The sequence below is a fragment of the Camelus ferus genome, chromosome 1 (assembly GCF_009834535.1).
Source record: "Camelus ferus isolate YT-003-E chromosome 1, BCGSAC_Cfer_1.0, whole genome shotgun sequence".
Lineage (NCBI taxonomy): Eukaryota > Metazoa > Chordata > Mammalia > Artiodactyla > Camelidae > Camelus > Camelus ferus.
The window spans coordinates 91,877,885-91,900,273 of NC_045696.1; the positions used below are offsets into that span (position 1 = coordinate 91,877,885).

Genomic DNA, 22,389 nt, shown 5'->3' on the forward strand with positions numbered 1-22,389 from the left:
ACCTCTAGTGGATTTCTTCTAGTGCTAATTCAGCCGCCTTTAAATAAATACATTTTAAATAATAAATAAATCAAACCCATTTCCCCAAACACTTCTTCCAATCCTACTCCTACAAAAAGGCTTTGAGTATAGAAATCCCTGAAGCTCAGGTAAGAGGATTTATGGAAAAGCTACACTTAGCTGTTGACCCTCAGGGTTGACGTATTTGGTCTCTTGGTTTTCATCCAATACCCCCTCCGTTTTTTTCCCCATGTTGTTAATTTTATTATGTCCTTTTAAAACACCTCATATCCTTTTTGAAAAGAAGTGGGGTGTAATAAATAAAAGGTAACAAGTTCTAAAGTTATGCTTTCTTCAAAGTCTCTACTCCACTGAGCAGAAAACACTGGGTGTGGACCTAATCAAAATTGGGCTAGGCATTTTAAAACCCCCAATTAAACTGAAGTTAATAGTCATAATAGAGCTGAGATCAGGACATTTCCTAGTCCCAGGAACATCCCTTGTGAGATATTAGGCAACGTTTAGATATCCAAGGTAGGTAGGAAAGTGATATTATCTGTAGGGGGGTGGGAAGGGGGACTGTATGCTATTAACTTTAGTTAACAAACACAGAAAGGGAAAAAAAAAAAAAGGAAAGTGAGGGAAATGAAACAGAACTGAATTCCTACCAGGCACAGAGTAATGCATAGATCATCCCTGTGAAGTAGTTGTTTCTCTGACCATTTTATAGATGAAGAATCAAAAGTATAAGAAGATTATAAGGCAAGGTCATAGTGCTAAGTAATAGCAGAGCCGCTACTGTTTGTACCAGATTATACACTGCTTTGATTTATTCTTATAGTTCTTACCAGGATTTAGTCCAATAAAAATCATATTTTATCTTATAGTGATAAATAACTGATTTTAAACAAAGGAAATTCAAGGGAGAAGATAAATAGAAAGAATACTGAATGGGACAGAAACTCTACAGTGCTGATTAAGGAGCTTGGGGGAAAAAAGACCTCCTTTAAAAAAAGCAAAGCAGAAAAAATACTTTATTTTAGTAACCATGTTGCTATAGCAACAATATATTGATACACAAAGGAGCTTTCAAAGTTACACTGGTAATAAAAGATACACATGTATACATAGATCTATCAACGTTGTTGAATAAATTTCAACTTTCATAACCTTGCCAGATGTAGTAACAAGGAAACCCACATAAACATCATTTACACCAATTGTAAAAACCCCTCTTAACTTCTAGTATTTACTGTTTTTATGTGTCCACAGACTAAAGGAATAATGGAAAACAGTATGCTCTATACCTAAGGACTTTGGTCTGGAACACAATCTAGTGCTGGTTAGGAGAACAATGAAAAGATAGTAAAAGGATGATCTGGTCTTAGAACTACCTGGTGTGATTAAAACTTTTTTAGATTTCTCAAAGTTTAAGTAATGCATAATACAAATACCAATATAATAAATTCATATATATACATCTAGACTAAGAGAAATATGATATAAACATCTAGGTTTAAATGATCTGTTAATGACCCTGTGTCTATTGGAGCCATTTTTCAGTGGCTTGAAAAAGAACATACACGTTTCCAAATGGTACTCAACCTTTCTTTTCCTGCCTTCCCCATGTTCATATGCCCAATCACACTCCGATCAGTAACAGCTTTCATTTCACTGAAGAGATTCCCACTCAGCCCCAGAAGGAAGAATCTTAGGAGAGAGCTGAGGATTTGAGAAGGCCCCCAGAGATCTGAAATGACTGCCTAGGAAGTATGCCCAACCCATGAGAGCTATAGTTCTGCACCAGTTCTTTGTTCTACAAAATCTTGATTATTCAAAATTCAGTTGACCCAAACATTCTTAACATATATGCCTCCCACACTACTTCCATCAATAACAGAGTACTACTGCACAAGTAGAAAAAGCTGAGCCTGCATAAGGCACGTACAGAACACAAGACCTTCAAAAAAAGAAGTCCTTGATATATTTCTTTTCTTGAGATAGTTTTTTTTTTTCCTCTCAGGAAACTAAAGTAAGCATGCACCTGCTACTTCCTGGAAGGAAATGTAATGTCCAGAGAAGTGGGCCCTGTTGGTGTCTTCTCCTTATAACAGAACCTGACTTTATTTCAGGAAGCAATGAGCCAACTCCCTGAAGTCAGTTCCCAGGACTCCCCTGCAGTTGTGGGAAAGCTTTTGACCTCCAAGTACAGGCATTTCCCGTGACTACTTCCCTCTTTGTATTTCTGCCTAGATTCTCCTAAGATTCTTCCTTCTGCCTACCTTTGGCAGTGCAGAAGCCACCTTGAGATCATGAGGAGACCAGCATCAGGCTGAAGGCCTACTCACTGACAAAGACGGAGTGAGAGATGGCAAGAGGATGGGTCCCTGGTGCAATCTGAGCTGTCTATACCCCTTCCCCTTCTTCCTGATTCAAGAAACAAATAAACTTTTGCCCATTTAAGCCACTTGCTGCAGAATGCACTCCTAACTGACATGACTGGTCTATGCGGGAGGTAGGTTTGGCAGAGGAAGATAACAACTAACAAAACGTGCCTTGTTTACCCCGTTATCCTCTACTCGAGCCAGGTACTTCCATTTCCTCCAACTCTCTTCATTTATAAACTCAGAAAGACTCCATTAATTTGATCCCAAACTGTAGACTCAATCTGGCGGTCTGAATTCTTAGTATGTACCTACACCCCTTCTTTGGGCTGACTGGTCTCGACTTGACTTCTGTGGCTCAACTGACTTGTGAGAATGGCCAACTATGATCAACAGAACTGTTAAGTCTGGCTCCTCATGGACAGGCCTATCCTACCTCTGCTTAAATTTCTATGCACTGTCTCAATTTGGCATAAGCAGAAGAGAAATCAAAAACAAAATATTTAGCAGGCACGTGGAGTATGCATAGACAATGACTGACTTATGTGAGCTAACTATTAACATTTGTGAGAATTTAAGGCATTACTTTAAAAAAATGTTCTTAGTTATTCAAAGCAATTTCTAATTTGACTAAAAAAATCAAACCAAGGTCACAACTAAGTTCAAGTAGCCCTGTTACTCCCAGGTCCTCCCTCTTACAACTAAAAAACCCAATCACAGCACAACATAAGCACAGGAAGACTCTGAAAGGTGGGAAGAAGGCAGATGGCCTACTGACTTTGGGACTTGAGAAACACCGAGGTGATGAGATCTCCGAGTATCCTTATTTTCTTCCATATAGCCCACACAGGGCACTGCAGAAGTCTCCAAGCCAGAACCAACAGCAGCCACAGACCAAAAAAAAAAAAAAAAAGCTCCAAGAAAAGTCTGATCTACTTAGCTGATCAGGGAAAGCATGACTAAATAATAGAAAACAATCTTGGTAATATCTGCCCTCTCCAGCCAAATATCAACTGTAAACTTGTACCGCCCCACCTCACAGTTTCAGGGCAGCCACAAGCAAGCAGAGGGTTGATCTTCCACACACCACATCCCTGCCCCACAGAGGCAGGTGATGCAGTCCAATTCACCTGGCTGGTGTAGCATTGCTGGTGAAAGCTGGGAGCTGATCTTCCATTCCCCTCTGTAGACGCAACATATGCACCAACTCTCACACCAGAGTAGTGTCAGTGGGTTCAGCGGGGAGCTAGGGATCCACCCCAACCCTGCACCAATGAATCTGAACAAAGCGGATAGGTGAGGCTCAGTGGGGAACTAAACTGCCATACCCAACTGGCAGCAAAGATCAAATGAAGCAGTGAAAAAAAGGACTAGTGGTACTCCTAGTCTGCCTCCCCACCCATATCCTGTGTCAGAGAGTCTCAGACAGACGCCAGCCAGCATCAGTGAGGTAGAAAAAGATGGTGTGAGACAGAGTAGTCCACACTCTGCTTCCCTCCCTGTTATGTCAATGGAATATGCTGAGCCTCTAATCCCAGCTAGCATCAACAAGGCAGAATCAAGTGGCAGGCAGCAGGGCTGGTTGGCACCCTACTTCTCCCATCCTTTGGTGTCAGTGGGCACAGAGAGAAAGCAGGCTTCTGTCCCCACCCTGCTGCAAAAAAACAGTATGAGTCAGCCCTCTGGTTCCCTCTCCCTGGTGACAGTGAGTTCAGCAGCGGAGAACTGATCTTATATCACCACGCAGAGACACAAGGCGGTGTAAGTTGGTGACCCACTTTTGCCAGAAAGGTGTGAATGGGGCCAAGAGGGACATGTTAACTTCCACTCCACCAGTCTGAAACAAGGCAGTGTGAGTCAAAACCCCACATTTGCTAAAGTAGTGTCAGTGGGCCCAGCAGAAAGCTGAACAACACCCAGCTGGCTTTCAGGCTATACCTCAACAGGGAGAGGGCCTGCTAAATAAAAGATAAAGTAGGATCCAGAGTCTCATGACATAATTTCCAAAATCATCAGGTTTCAATGGAAAATCACTCAACATGCCAGAACCAGGAAAATCATAACATTAATGAGAAAAGATAATCAACAGACCCAACACTGAGATGAATTAGATAGTGGAATAATCTGACAAGGCTTATAAAGCAGCTATCATAAAAATTTTTTAAGTAAAAATTCTCTTGAAACAAACAAAAAGTAGAAAATCTCAACAAAGAAATAGAAGTCACCAAAAACCAGAAATGACAGAACTGAAAACTGAGCCACTGGATGGGCTGAATAGAAAAGTATAATGACATAGGATGGCATCAGTGAACATTAGGATATATCAACAGAATTCACTCAACCCGAACAAGGGAGAAAATAGACAGAAAAAATAATTAACAGAGTCTCAGAGACCTCTGTGACAATAACAAAAGAGCTAACATTCATATGATCAGAGTCTGAGGACATGAGAAGAAGGAGGAAGTAGGATTAAATAATATTCAAAGAAATAATGGCTGAAAACTTATAACTATATTAAGAGATATAAACATACAGATTTAATAAACTGTAGGAAAGATACTATCTATCCAAACAGAGTAAACCCAAAGAAATCCATGTTAAGGCATGTCATAAGTAAATGATAGACTGTGATAAATTATGAATCTATACTGAATTAACTAGAGCAACGACTATGAAGCCCATACAAAACAATATACTTAAAACACTATAAATAAGTCAAGATATAATCCTAAAAATGTTCAAGAAACCAACAGGAAGGTAAGAAAGAGAAACAGAAGTAACAGAACCAGAGGAAACAAACTGAACAGAAATAAAATGGCATACATAAACCTTAACATATCAATAATTACCTAAATGTAAATGATCTAAATACACCAATTAAAAGAGACAGAGTGGATAAAAAAATAATTCAGCAATATGCTATCTATAAAACTCACTTCAAATTCAGTGACAAAGATATGTTGAGAATAAAGGAATGAAAAAATATCATGTAAACAGTTTTATGTTTTTAAAAAAGTGGTAGTGGCTATATTAATATCAGAGAAAGTAGACTTCAGAGCAAAGAAAATTACTAGAGACAAAAAAGGATATTACATAATGATGAAAGAATCAATCCACCAGGAAAACATAACAATCCTAAGTGTGTTTACACCAAACAACAGAGCTACAAAATACGTAAAGCAAAAATTACAGAACTCAAAGAGAAATAGACAAATCCATAATTAGAGCTGGTAACTTCCAACACTCCACTTAACAACTGACAGAATCACTTGACAGAAAATCAGCAAGGAAATGAAAGAACTCAAAACCATCAACTACCAGGTTTTAATTGCCACATCTAGGAAACCACCCAATAACAGCAGTATAAACATATTTTTTCAAGCATCCATGGAACAGTCACCAAGGTAGCACATATCTTTGGCCATAAAACAAATTTCAACAAAATTTTAAAAGTTGAAATCATACAGAGTATGTTCTCTGACCATAATGCAATCAAACTAGGAAAGTAACAGAAAGATGACAGGAAAGTCTATAAACACTTGGAAGCTAAATAGGATACTTCTAAATAATCCGTATGTCAAAGAAAAAGTCTCGAAGGAAATTTTAAGATATATGTACACACACACACACACATACAGAGAACTGAATGAAAATGAAAATACAACATATCAGAATATGTGCAGCACAACTAAAGCAGTATAGAGAGTAAATTTATGAGTGAAATTTTCTAATATCCAAGAAAAATCTACTTGTGCTTCTGTTGAGGGAGGAGAAAAGCAAATATTTTTAAATATGCCAGAGCTTTCTATTATGTTTAACAAGGCCTGCCCTCAGGAGAAACTATTCTTTACCAGAACTTAATCTGCAGGGATCTTATCAGAGCCTAACTGAATCTGGCAAAGGGAAAAACTCAGCCCTAGCCCATTCTAAAATCCTGTCCCACCTGAGGGCAGAGGTAGCGGATGGGGGATCTGGCAACTGAGAAATAGCTGTGAAGTTCACAGTTCACTGGCATAGACTCACTACAAGCCTGAAACATAACCATAGACTATAGAACACTTCTCCTTCCTCTCCGACATTACTACCACATTACTAAAGGCCTTTATACTTCAATTCCTCTTACCTAGTACATCATGTCCACCTGTCAACAATAACTTGCAATGTATATTAAAAGGCAAAAAACACAGTTTGAAGACACTGAACAAGCACCAGAACTAGAGTGAGATATAGCAGGAGTGTTGGAATTATCAAACCAGAAATTTTTTAAAATCATGATTAATGTGATTTTAATAGCAAAAGTAGACAACATGCCAGAACAGATGGATAATGTAAGCAGAGAGATGGAACATCAAAGAAAGAACCAAAAAGAAATGCTCAACATAAAAAACACAGTAACAGAAATGAAGAATGCCTTTGATTGGCTCATTAGTAGACTAGACATCACTGAGGAAAGAATCTCTTGCTGGATGATATGACAATAGAACTGAAAAGCTTCTAAAACTGAAAAGCAAAGAAAAAATGAAAAAAAAAACCCATAATAGAATAGCCAAGTTGGAACAACTATAAAAGGCTTAACTTAACATATGCACAATAGGAATACAAGGAGGAGAAGAAATGGATAGAAGAAAAGAAGAAATATTTGAAACAATGATTGATAATTTCCACCAAATTAATGTCATATACCAAACCACATATCCAGGAACTTCAGAGAATGCCAACCAGGATAAATGCCAACTTAGACACATCATCTCCAAACTACAGAAAATCAAGGATAAAGAAAAAACTCCAGAAAGAAACTAAAGGGTAAAAACACTTTACCTACAGAAGAACAAAGATAAGACTTTTATATCCAACTTCTCCACAAAAATCATGAAAGCAAAAAAATAATGGAGTGAAATATTTAAAGTCTGAGAGATAAAACAACCACCAATCTAGAATTCTGTAGCCTGAGAAATTACCCTTCCAAGCTGAAGGAGAATGAAGACTTTCTCAGACCAAAAAAAGGAAAATAAAAATTGACGGGAATTTGCTGCCAGTAGATCTCCTTTACAAGAAATTAAAGGAAGTTCTTCAGAAAGAAGGAAAAGATTATTGGGAAAAAATTCAGATCAGCATAAAGAAAAAGAACATAAGAGAAGGAATAAGTGAAGGTAAAAATAAAAGCTTTTCTTTATTCTTCATTGGCATAATAGGTAACAGTTTATTCAAACTAATAGGAGCAACAGTGTATTTGATTAGGTATGCTTTAACATATATATATATATATACACACACACACAAATGCATTTATATACATACTTATGGTATGCTTACTTATAAGTAAAATGAATGGCAGCAATGATACAACTGGATGGGAGGGAGGAATTAGGAATATTTTGTTATTATAAGGCATTTGCACTACCCATGAAGCAATGTAGCATTATTTAAAAGTAGTCTTGGATTAGTTATAAAAATACATAGCAAACTCTCAGGCAACAACTTAAAAAGTAAGAAAAAGAAGTATAACTGATATTCCAAGAAAGAGAAGATGGAATTATATAAAATTCTCAATTAAATCCATAAGAGGCAGAAAAAGTGTAGATGACAAAAACAAAAATGGAGAAAAAGTGAAGCATATAGAAAACAATAACAAAAAAATGGTAGATACTGATCCAATTATATCAGTCATTATTTTGAATGTCAATGATCTAAATACACCAATTAAAAGACAGAGACTGTCAGAGTGGATTAAAAAACAAGACCCAACTATAATACTATCTTCAAGAAACACACTTCAAATACAAAGACACATACAGGTTAAAAATAAAGGAGTGGATAGCAATATATCATGCTGACACCAATCAAAAGAAAGTGAAGTATCTACCTTAGTTTCAGACAGAGACTTCAGAGCAAAAAAAGTTATCAGAAATACAGAGGGTATTACATAATGATAAGGAGTGAGTGCTCCAAGAAGACATAATAATCCTTAATGACACAGCCTAACATATCAAAATATGTAAGGCAAAAGCTGATAGAGCCTCAAAGAGAAACAGTTTAATTCACTATTACAGTTGGATACTTAAACACCCTTTTATCAAAAAAGGACATACTCAGGAGGCTGGAAATCAGTAAGGATATAGTTGAACTCAACAGCATCATCAATCAACTGATATTACTGACATCTATGGAAGACTTCATCCAACAACAGCAGAATAACACATTCTTCTCAAGCTCACATGAAACATTCACCAAGATAGACCATATTCTGTGCTGTAAAACACATCTTAACAAATTTAAAGAATAAAAATCATACTATGTCTGCACTCAGACAACAATGAACTTAAACTACAAATTAAACAGAAAGAGCTGGGAAATCCCAAAATGCTTGGAGATTAAACAACACACTTCTCAATAACAAGTGTATCAAAGAAGAAGTCACAGAGAAACTTGAAAATACTCTGAACTAAATGAAAACGAAAATAAAACGTACTGAAATTTGTGGAATGCAGCAAAAGCAGTGCTCACAAGGAAATTTACGGCACTGAAAGCATTTATTTGAAAAGAGGAAAGATCTAAAAACAATAATTTAAACTTTCACCTTAGGAAACTAGAAAAAGAAGAGCATATTAAATCCAAAGTAAGCAGAAGAAAGGAAATAATAATTAGAGCAGAAATCAATGAAATCAAAATAGGAAATCAACAGAGAAAATCAATAAAACCAAAAGCTGGTTCTTTGAAAAGATAAACAAAAATGATCATCTTCAAGCAACGCTAAAAAAGAAAAAGAGAGGAGATACAAATTGCTAGTGTCAGAAATTAAGAGAAATCATCACTAGAGATCCCTCAAAAAACTAAAAATAGAATTACCTTATGATCCAGCAATTCCATTCCTAGGTATATATCTGAAGAAAATGGCAGTATTAATTCAAATATATATATATATATATTTGATGTTCATAGCAGTATTGTTTACAATAGCCAAAATATGAAAGCAACCTAAGTGTCCATCAACAGATGAATGGATAAAGAAGACATGGTATATACATACAATGGAATACTACCAAGCAATAAGAAAGAATGAAATTTTGCTATTTGCAACAACATGGATGGACTTGAAGGGTATCAAGCTTACTGAAATAAGTCAGAGAAAGCAAATATTGTATATTACTTATATGTGGAATCTAAAAAATATAACAAACCAGTGAATATAACAAAAAAGAAGGAGACTCAGATATAGAGAACAAACCAGTGGTTACCAGTGGGGAGAGGAAGAGGTAAGGGTAATACATGGGTATGGATTTACAAAATACAAACTATTAGGTATAAAATAAGCTATAGGATATATTGTACAACACAGGGAATATTTTATAAATGGAGTATAACCTTTAATAATTGTGAATCACTATGTTGTACACCAGAAACTTACACAATATTGTAAATCAACTAGACCTCAATAAAAAAGAAAAAATAATTTTAAAAAATTTAGAAGAAATACTATGAATAACTCTATGCCCACAAATTTGATAATCTAGATGAAATGAACCAATTCCTTGAAAGAAATGCCAAAACTCATACAAGAATTGACAAACTGAACATAACTGTATCTATAAAGAAATTGCATGAATAATTAACAAACTTCCAAAGTAGAAAGCACCAGGTCCAGATGGATTCACTGGTAAATTCTACCAAACATTTAAAGAAAAAATTGTACCAAATCTCTCTTTCAATAGAAATAAGTGAAGAGACTATTCAATTCATTCACTGAGGCCAGCATTACCACAATACCAAAACCAAAGACATTACAAGAAAACTACAGATCAGTATCTCTCACAAACATAGATGTAAAAATTGTCAATAAAATATTAGCAAATAAAATTTGAAAATATATAAAAAGAATTAAATACCACAATCAAGTGGGATTTATTCCAGATATTAAAGCTGGTTCAACATTCAAAAATCAATTAATGTAATCCAGCACATCAACATGCTAAAGAAGAAAAATCACATGATCTTATCAATAGATACAGAAAAAAGCATTTGACAAAATCCAACATGCATTTATGATAAAAAACGCTTAGCAAACTAGGAATAGAGAGAAACTTCCTCAATTCTATAAAGAACATTTACCAAAAAAAATGACAGTTAATATCATATTTAGTAGTGAAAAAATCGAAGCTTTGTTGCTGAAAAACCAGTCTCTGTACCCCGATAGCCAAACTGAGAGTTGGAGGCAGAGTTTGGGGAGGATAGAAAAGAACAGCTTTATTGCTTTGCCAGGCAAAGGAAGTCACAGCAGGTTAATGCCTTAAAGACTATGAGCCCATCTTGGGGTTGAGGTCTTACACTTTATAGAAAAACTGGATGGATTAGAAAAGGTAATAAAACAAGTGCTTATAGCAAGGTCACAAAATAGAAAGTTAATTATACAAATGTCAGTAACTTCACTATATACCATGATGAACACATGGAGTAGGAAGTTAAAAACACATTACCACCTACATTAGTGCCTCCCAAAAATGCAGGTATGAAATATACAAACTCTAATGAAATATGTATAAGAACTATATGAGGAAAACAATAAAACTCAGATGAACAAAAATAAAGAACTAAATAAATGAAGAGATATCCCATGTTTGTGAATAGGAAGATTCAATATTGTCAAGACATCAATTCTTCCCATTAATTCAATCCCAAACAAAATCCCAGCAAGTTATTTTGGGGTTATGGACAAACAAAATCTGAAGTTTATATGGAGAGGCAAAAGACCCAGAATAGACAATTCAAAATTGAAGGAGAAACCCTCCCTGGTGGTCTAGTGATTAGGATTCGGCGCTCTCTCAAAATTGAAGGAGAAGAACAAAGTCGGAGGGCTGACATTACCTGGCTTCAAGACTTACTATAATAGTGTGATTTTGGTGGAAAAATGGACAAAGAGATTAATGGAACATAATATAGTCCAGAAATAGACTCACATAAATACAACAAAGGCACAAAGGCAATACAATAGAGCAAAGATAGTCTCTTTAACCAATGGAGCTGGAACATTTAGACAACATCTACATGTAAAAAAAAATGAAAGAAAGAAGAAAAAAGAAATCTAGGCACAGGCCACACATGCTTCACAATAATTAACTCAAATGAATCATAGACCTAACACAAAATACAAAACTGTAAAACTCCTAGAAGATAACATAGGAGAAAACCTAAATGACCTTGGGTACAGCAGTGACTTTTTAAATACAATTCTGAAGGTAAGATTTATGAATTAATAAGCTAGATTTCATTAAATTTCAAAACTTCCTGCTCTACAAAAGAGAATGTCAAGAGAACTGGAAGACAAGTCACACACCGGGAAAGAATATTTGCAAAAGACACATCTGATAAAGGACTGTTATCCAAAATATACAAAGAACTCTTAAAACTCAACAATAAGAACACAACCTGATTTTAAATGGGCAAAAGACCTGAACAAACACCTCAGCAAAGAAGATATACAGATAGCAAGCATATTCAAAGATGTTCAACGTCATATGTTATCAAGGAAACATAAATTAAAACAATAAGAGGCTACTACACACCTAATAGAATGGCCAAAATCCAAAACACCAACACCACCAAAAGCTGGTGATGACATGTAACAGGAACTCTCACTCACTGCTGATGGGAATGCAAAGTGATAGAGCCACTTTGGTAGTTTCTTACAAAACTACAGATACTTTTACTTTATGATTCAGCAATCACACTCTTTGGTATTTATCCAAAGGAGCTGAAAATGTATGTGCACACAAAAACCTGCACATGGATATTTACAGCAGCCTTATTCATAACTGTCAAAACATGGAAGCAACTAAGGTGCACTTCAGTTGGTGAATGGATAAATAAACTATGATTAATTCACAGAATGGAATATTATTCAGTGCTAAAAGAAACGAGCTATGAAGCCATGAAAAGACATAGAATAAACTCAGATGCATATTACTAACTGAAAGAAGCTAATTCAAAAAAGAAGCTAACTGAAAGGCTACACACTATGATTCCAACTATATGACGTTCTGGAAAAGGCAAACTTATGGAGACAGCAGACAGTGGTTCTCCATCCTTAGAGGGGAGGGAGGGACAAACAGAACACAGAGGATTTCTAGGGCAGTGTATCTATTCTGTATGGTACTACAGTGGTAGATATATGGCCATATACATTTGTCAAAACCCGTAGAATGTACAACATCAAGAGTGAACCCTAATGTAAACTATATTTTGAGGTGATAATGATGTGCCAAGGTAGGTTCACTGACTTTAACAAATGTATCACAGTGAGGTAGGATTATATAGTGGGGAGAGTTGTACATGTGTACAGGCAGTGGGTATATGGAAACTCTCTGTATGTTCCACTAGATTTTGCTGTGAACCTAAAACTGCTCCAAAAATTAAAGTCTATTAATTTTTTTAAAAGTCAGTTACCAAAGGGGAGAAGGATGAAGGAAGGGACTAATTAGGGATATGCAATGAAGAGATATAAATTACTATGTATACACCAGATAAGCAACAAAGAACATAGCAGAGGGAATTATAGCCATTATCTTGCAATAACCTTTAGTGGAGTATAATCTGTAAAATACTGAATCACTATGCTGTATACCTGAAATTAATATATTTAGATGAACAATACTTCGATTTAAAAAAGCCAGTATAAAACATTCGTGAAGTATAAAGTTACAAAATATAATTTAAATAATTAAGTGTTAGAAAAGGTGAAGTAGGTTAACAAGAATATTTTATATTAAAACATCTAATCAAAAAAGATAGGTCTTATATATCCAATCATCTAACTTTGAAATAGAAACTGACTGAAAACAAATTAGCCTTGACTTTGATGAAGTAACTAGTAAGAGAACTCGAAATTTTTTTAAGGATAGTAAATATATACATATAAACAAGAGTATAAACTAATGAGATAGTAAAGAAACAGATTTGATCAATTAAGCTAATATCTGGCTCTTTGAAAAGGTCAATATAATAGACAAATCTGTTTATTTCTTAGAAAAACAAGTTTTCTCTCTCTTTCTTTACACTGTATCTCTCTTAACCAGACACAAATAATCATCCCAAGAAAAGATAAAGGGGGTCATAAAAGATACAAAGGAAATTTTTTAAATAAAGGGATAACATATATTACTAACTATTAAGAAATTTGAAATGCTAGTGAAATACTTGTCTTTCTAGAAAAATACCAATTTCCAAAATTGACCCAGGAAGGGGTAAAATCCATAAATAAACCAATAATTGTAGAGGAAACATAATGGGCCATCAAAACTCTACTTCTCAGAAAAGATACAAGCATACTTTTTAAACAATATCTGCCAAAGCTGCAAGGAAGAGGCAACTCATGTGTTATTCAAAACATCTAGTAAGCACAAAAGGTGAAAGTCTTCTTAACTTTTTTTAAGAGGCCAGTATAAGCCAGTCTTTATAATATAAAACATGAAAACTACTGGTCAACCTCAATAGTGAACATGGATGCAAAAATCTGTGTAAAGCATTAGCAAATTAATCCAGCACCATACTAAAGGAACAATAATTTTCATAAACTATCACACACATAACTAGTAATATGGATAATTATTTCAGTGGTACAAAGACACATTTTATTTTAATAATTGTATCTTTATTTTTAACTTTCTTTTTATGGCAAGTGATAATGTTTTTCCATTTATTATTATTATAGAAAATTTCCTTTACACATATATAATTAATGGAGTATTTATGGAAGAATACTACAGAGTGTTCATAGCCGTGGAAAAATATCATGAAGAAGGTAAGAAAATGCATAAAATTTAGGAAACCCTGAAATACACACCATAATCCAAATGGCTTTATACCAAAAATGCAAGTATTATTTCATATTAGAAAATATATTAGGAGAGAGTGATGTAAGCAACATGGGAGAGTGAATGTATAGGTAAATGAAGGTAGGATGTTATCTAAAAAGGACTATTTGACTCATAGACATAGAATACAGACTTGTGGTTGCCAAGGGGGTGGGGAGTGGGAAGAGATAGACTGGGATTTCAAAATTGTAGAATAGATAAACAAGATTATACTGTATAGCACAGGGAAATATACACAAGATCTTATGGTGGCTCACAGAGAAAAAAATGTGACAATGAATATATATATGTTAATGTATAACTGAAAAATTGTGCTCTACATTGGAATTTGACACAACATTGTAAAATGATTATAAATCAATTAAAAAATGTTAAAAAATAAATAAAAAGGACTACTTTATCTATGAGACATTTTATACAAACTTCATGGTAACTACAAAACATAAATGTGGAGCAGAGACACGAAACAGAAAAAAAAATGATAACTGAGAAAAACATCATAGAAAACTACCAAACCAAAATGGCAGGCAGAATCACAAGGCCTTCTCCAAGAAATAATGAAGAAATAGAGTAGCCAGAGAACAAAAGATAAATTGGCAGTACTAAGTCTTCTTCTATCAATAATCAAAAATCACTCTAAATATAAATGGACTGAATTCACCATTCAAACAATACAGAGTGACTGGATGGTTTATAAAACAAGACCCAACTACATGCTGCCTCCAAGAGACTCATCTCAGTTATATTTAACAAATGTAGTCTTAAAGTGAAAGAATAAAAGATCATACTACAAGCAAATGGCAGCAAAAAAAAAAGTGGGTATAGACATACATCAGACAAAATACACTTCAAGCCAAAAAAGATAATAAGAGACAAAATGGACAGTATATAATGACAAAGGAATAATTCATCAAGAAGACATAACAGTTATTAATATATAAACACCTAACACAAGAGCACAAAATATATAAAACAATTAATAACAGACCTAGAGGGAGAAATTGATAGTAACCCAATAATAGCAGGAAACTTTAAATCCCACTTACATCAATAAATAGATCACCTAGGCAAAAGTCATCAATGGAACACTGACCTTAAATGAAACATTAGTCCAGATGGATGTGACAGATTTGTACAGAACATTCCATTCAAATGTAGCAGAATACACATTCTTTTCAAGGGCACATGGAACTTTCTGAAGAATAGACCGTATGTTGGGACACAAAACAAGTTTCAATAAATTTAAAGACTGAAATCAATCAAGCAACTTTTCCAATCACAATGGTATGAAAACAGAAAGTAACTACAAGGAGAAAGCTGGAAAAATCACAATCATGTAGAGATTGAACAACATGCTACTAAACAACTATTGGGTCAATGAAGAAATGAAAGGAGAAATCAAAAGTTACCTGAAGACAAATGAAAATGAAAATACAACATACCAAAATCTATGAGATGCAGCAAAAGAAATTCTAAGAAGAAAGTTTATAGCAATACAGACTTACCTCAATAAACAAACAAAAAAATCTCAATTAAGCGATCTAAGATTACATCTAAAGGAACTAGAAAAAGAACAAATGAAGTCTAAAGTCAGTAGAAGGAAGGAAATAATAAAGATCAGAGTGGAAATAGAGACTAAAAAGATAATAGAAAAAAAAGCAATGAAACTAAGAGCTGATTCTTTGAAAAGATAAACAAAATTGATTGGCTAGATTAAGGAAAAAGAGACAGAAGGCTCTGATAAATAAAGTCAAAAATGGAAGAGGAGAAGTAATAGTTAGATACCACAAAAATATAAAGGATTATAAGAGACTATTATGAACGGCTATCTGCCAACAAACTGAACAACCAAGAAGAAATGGACTTATTTTTAGAATCATAAAACCTTCCAAAACTGAATCATGAAGAAACAGAAAATCTAAAAAGATGGATCACTAGTACAGAGATCGAAATAACAATCAAAAAGTTCTCCCAAAACAAAAGTCCAGGACCAGATGGCTTCACAGGTGAATTCTACTAAACATTCAAAGACTGAATAACTGTCAAACTACTCTAAAAAACTGAAGATGAAGGAACACTTCTTAACTCATTTTATGAGACCAACATCACTGTAATACAAAAATGAGACAATGACAACACACACACATACACAAATTACAGGCCAATATCTCTGACGAACATAGATGCAAAAATCTTCAACAAAATATTAGCAAACTGAATATAGCAACAGATTAAAAGTATAATAACCTTGATCAAGTGGGATTTATTCCAGGGATGCAGAGATGGTTCAACATATGCAAATCAATCAGCATGATACATCAACATAACAAGATGAAGGATAAAAACCATATGATCATCTTATAGATGCAGAAAAAGCATTTGACAAGATTCAACACCCATTTATGATAAAAAAAAAAAAACCTCTCAATAAAGTAAGTATAGAAGGAATGTACCTCAATATAACAAAGAACATATATGACAAACCCACAGCTGACATCATACTCAATGGTGAAAAACTGAAGGCTATCTCTCTAAAATCAGGAACAAGAAAGGATGTGCACTCTCACTACTCTTATTCAACATAATATTGGAAGTTTTAACCAGAGAAATTATGCAAGAAAATAAATAAAAGGCATCCAAATTGGAAAGGAAGAGGTAAAATTGTCACTATTTGTAGATGACATGATTTTACATGTGGAAAACCCCAAATACTCCACACACAAAAAAACTATTAGAAATAAAAAAATAAGTAAAGTTGCAGGGTAGAAAAATCAACATACAAAAATTGGTTTCGTTTCTATACACTAATAATAAGCTAGTAGATAGAGAAATTAAGAAAACAATCTTATTTACAATTGCATCAAAAAGAATAAAATACCTAGAAATAAATTTAAACAAGGAGGTAAAAGACCTGCATACTGAAGACATTGTTGAAAGAAACTGAAGAAGACACAAATAAATGGAAAGATAATCTATGCTCATGAATTTGAAGAATTAACATTGTTAAAATGTCCATATTACCTACATCAATCTACAGATTCAATGCAATCCCTATCAAAATCCCAAAGACATTTTTCACAGAAGTAAAGCAAAAGCTTCTAATATTATATGGAACCACTAAAGACTCCAGATAGCCAAAGCAATCCTGAAGAAAAAGAACAAAGCTAGAGGTATCATTCTCCCTAATTTTAAACCATATTTCAAAGCCAGGTAATCAAAACAGCATGATATTGGGGGAAAAAGATACATAGATCAATGGAACAGAACTGAGAGCCAAGATATAAACCCATGCGTATAGGGACAATTAGTTTACAAAAAAGGAGTAAAGAATGTACAATGGAGAAAGGATAATCTCTTCAATAAATGGTATTGGGAAAACTGGGCAACCATATGCAAAAAAATGAAACTAGATCACTATCTCATACTATGCACCAAAATCAACTCAAAACAGATTAAAGACTTGAATGTAACACCTGAAACCATAAAACTCCTAGAAGAAAACATAGGCAGTATGCTTTTTGACATTGGTGTTTGCAGTATCTTTCTAGATAGGTCTCCTCAGGCAAGAGGAACAAAAACAAAAATAAATGCAACTACGTCAAACTGAAGAGCTTCTGCACAGCAAAGGAGACCACCAACAAAATAAAAAGACAATCTACCACATGGGAGAAGATATTCTCAAATTATATACCTGATAAGGGTTTAATATCCAAAATATACAAAGAACACATAAAACTCAACAATAAAAAAACCCAAACAACCCAATTAAAAATGGGCAGAGGATCTGAATAGACTTTTTTCTAAAGAAGACATATAGATGGCCAACAGATACATGAGAAGATGTTCAACATCACTAATTATTAGGGAAATGCAAGTCAAAACCATAATGAGGTATCACTTCACACTGTTAGATTGGCTATTAACAAAAAGGCAAGAAATAACATATGTTGACCAGGATATGGAAAAAAGGGAACACCTGTGCACTTTCAGTAAAAATGTAAACTGGTGCAGCCACTATGGAAAACAGTATGGAGATTGCTCAAAAAATTAAGAACAGAACTACTATATGATCCAACTATCCTATTTCTGGGTATTTAATTAATTAATTAATAACTAATTAATTGAAAACACTAATTCAAAGTGATATATACACTCCAATGTTCATCACAGCATTATTTACAATAGCCAAGATATGGAAACAACCCAAGTACTCAACAACAGATGAATGGATAAATAAGCTGGTATATACATGTATATACCATAAACACACTGGAATACTACTCAGCCATAAAAAGAGATGAAATCTTGTCATCTATGACAACATGGATGGACCTTGAGGGTATTATGCTAAGTAAAATAAGTCAGACGGAATTTCACTCACATGTGGAATATAAAGAACAAATAAACAAACAAAACAAAATAAATGAACAAACAAAACTAAACCAAAACAACCACATAGATACAGAGAACAGAGAAGTGGTTACTAGAGGGGTAAGGGCAGGGTGGAGGAGGGTGAAATTGCTAAAGAGAATCAACTGTATGGTGACAAATGGAAACTGAATTTTTGGTGGTGAGCACAATGTAGGACATAAACAAATACAATGTATATATGAATGAAACATGTTATAAAACAAGGCTACCTCAAAAAAAATCTAAAAATTTTTAAATGATAATAAATAAATAAAATGTTTAAAAAAGAAAATCTATTAGTATTACTTACTACATTAACAGAATAAAGGAGAAAAATCATATATTCATCCCAACAGAAGATAGAAAAGCATTTGTTAAAATTTCAACAACTATTCCTGATTAAAACACTAAACTTAAGGATCTAAAAATAAAGGGGAATTCCTTTAACTGATAAAATTCATCTCTAAGAAACCTATAGCCAATACCCTTTTTAACACAGACACACTAGTCGGGTTCACATTAAATCAGAAATAAGACAAAGATGCACCCTACAAGTTTACTATTCAATGTTGTTCTAAAGGTCCAATTCAAGTTAATGAGACAAAAAGAAGGGGTGTAGTAGGGTGGGGAGGGTATAACTATTAGAAATTAAAAGGTAAGTTACTATTTGCATATAATGTGACTCATATGTATGTGTACATATACAAAATGAATATATATATATATATATATATATTATATATATATAATATATTCAAGAAAATGACCTAAAAAACAAATACAAGTAGTGAAAGAATTCAGTAAGGGAGCTACCTACAAAATCAATGTATAAAAATCAATGGCATTTAGAAAAATTTTAAAATCTAATGAACAAAAAGATGCCATCCCCAATAGCAACAAAAATTACATGTCTAGGAATTAAACTAATATGCAATTTTCAAGAAAATCATAAAACTTTATTAAGGGATTTAAATAAGGCTTGAATAAATGGGGTGGGAAATACTATGTTTTAGAATTTAAAGACTCAAGATAAAAAGATGTCAATTCTCAAGATGTCAAATTGCTCTAAAAGACAAATGCAACTCCAATCTACATCATAATATAGAAAGTTTTATGGAATCTGATAAGCTGATTCTAATTCATCTAGAAGAGAAAATGTGTTAGAAAGGCCAGGATAACCTGAAAAGCAAAATAAACAACTACACTACAAAATGTCAATACATATAAAGCTAAGGTAGTTAAAAGTGTGTTGCTGACCCACTCCTATATACTAAATATTTCTATTCCCTCAGTATTAAGTTGAAACCAACTGCCCAATGTGATGGTATCTGAAGGTGGGGCCTCTGGGAGGTCACTAGGTCATAAGGATGAAGCCCTCAGGAGTGCGATGAGTGCCCTTATAAAAGAAACCCCAGAGAGCTCCTTTGCCTTTTCTGCCATGTGAAGACAAAGCAAGAAAGCAGTTGTCTATGAACCAGGAAGGGGGCTATCACCAGATAACAATAAGCTAGCATCTTGATCTTGGACTTTCCAGCCTCCAGAACTGTGAGAGATAAATAATGTTATTTATAAGTCACCCAGTCTATGATAGTTCATTATAGCAGTCCAATTAGACTAAGACACTCAGTGATAAGATAACAGATCAAGAGCATAAAACAGAGTCCAGAAATAGACCATAACAGGTGGCATTTCAAATCAAGGGAGAAAGAATGAAGAATTTAAAGGATGATATTGGAACAAAAAGCCATACATTTATGAAACAACAAAAAAACATGAAATTATAAATCTGACTCACAAATACTAATTGCAAGTAGATTAAAAAGCTAACTAAAACAATAATACTATAAAAGTTTTAAACATACGTTGTTTTTCAAATTGCTTGAATCTAGGTTAGAGCTAGCCAGAGTTTCTGTTGTTTGGAACCAAAAGAACTTGACAAAGAACCCTTACCAGAATTTGGCACAAGATATTTTTTAAAAATTGGTACACAAAAAATTACAACAAACAATAAGATATGCAAACATGAGAAAATATTTGCAATATGTAAACAAAGTATAAGTCCATATTATGTTAGAAACTCCTATACATAAATAAAAATAAACAAATAACTATAGAAATTTTGACAACATACATGAACAGATAATAGAGGAAGAAATATAAATATCTACTAAATATATGAAAAAAGTTCAACCTTATTAACAATAAAGAAATACAAATAACAATGAAGTAACATTTTTTCACTCAAGAAAAAAGTGAAAATTTGAGAAAAATTAAAGACTCCAATATTAAGAAGATGTAGGAAAATAGCCACTTTATAAATTACTGGCCAAAAATAAGTTAATCCTATCTTCTCAAGGGAGAATTTGGTATAAGGACCATCAAAATTTTAAACTGGCATTGACTTTCTTTCAGCTATTTCACTTCTAGGAATTTATCCAATGGGAAACATATGCACGTAAGAATATAAATATAAATACTATATGTAATAATAAATATTGGAAATAATCTAAACATTGAAAAGAGACATGCTTAAGTAAACTATGGAGTTTCTTAGTAAGGAAAACATTGCAGCAGTTAAGAACAAGGTAGACCTACGTGCATTAACATGGAACAGTTTCCAATATACATAGCTAAGTGACAAAAGTCACAGATCAAGAAATTTAATACATTAAAAACTAGTCTGTTAAAAGATAAAGAGCTTTAAAACAACATGGCTCATATATATATATAGGTTGCACTGCATTTATTAAAAATACATCTATAATAAAGTTTAAGGCCTAATGAAGGATGTAGTAAGATATATACCAAACTATTAAAAGTAGTTTTATCTCCAGTAAGAAAGCAATCAGAAGGATAAAAAAGGACTTTCTTGCCTTTTCTTCTGTATACTTCTTTTATTTCATATATTTATATATTACTTATATAATACAATGCATTATTAAAGAAAGTAAGTGTGAATAACACCAAACAAAAGAATCTGATAGGCAAAAACCCTCCAAATTTAAAATTTTAAACTGAATACTTTAAACTTTTTATTTTTCCAATCAAATACTATAAAATACTTTATTATTCAGAATAGAAATTCAAGAAAATATAACAAAATTTTCTTAGTTAAGGGTAAGAAATATCAAGCTCAAATGATATTTAATATAATTATTAAAACTTGTAATAAAATTTAATAGACGTACTTAGTCCTAAGAGACTTAAGAAAGTTTCTACTTTACGACATGATTTTCATTATATTCATTAGTTCATGGTTTACTAACATCAACAGTTGATATTTTAAATAGAGAAATATTCATTCAAAGGAAAAAAGAAAAGTTGTAAAACAACAGCAGAAACCTTTCCGTAGAAATGTTTGAATAAGCTCAGTAAGGTGTCTTTTGGCAGACTAAATTGCTGATTAGACTCAACAGCATTAGGAACCCAATCCGTAATTTTATTCCAGTTTTAGTGATTTGGAATCATGTGCCAATTTTAATGTTTCGGCATCCTTTTCAAAACATGAAAACCTTATTCTATAAATCTAAATATTCAAGGCCATTTAAAAACAAATGTTAGATATCAAAAACTACCAAAACTCACCTGATTTTTGAAAGACAATAATCTTAATGATAAAATTAAGATACATATCTGGGGAAAAGTAAAACTCAATCCATCTCAATTTATAGTTACTGAATTAACTGGTTTCTAATTATTCAGATAGTAAATATATACCTCAAAGGAATGTT

General features: G+C 33.4%; 1 protein-coding gene across 2 annotated transcripts in view; it reads right to left on the reverse strand.

Moving 5' to 3' along the window:
* LEKR1 (leucine, glutamate and lysine rich 1) overlaps nucleotides 1-22,389 on the reverse strand; it is a 200,489-nt gene that overhangs the window by 162,061 nt on the left and 16,039 nt on the right. The window lies entirely within an intron of this gene.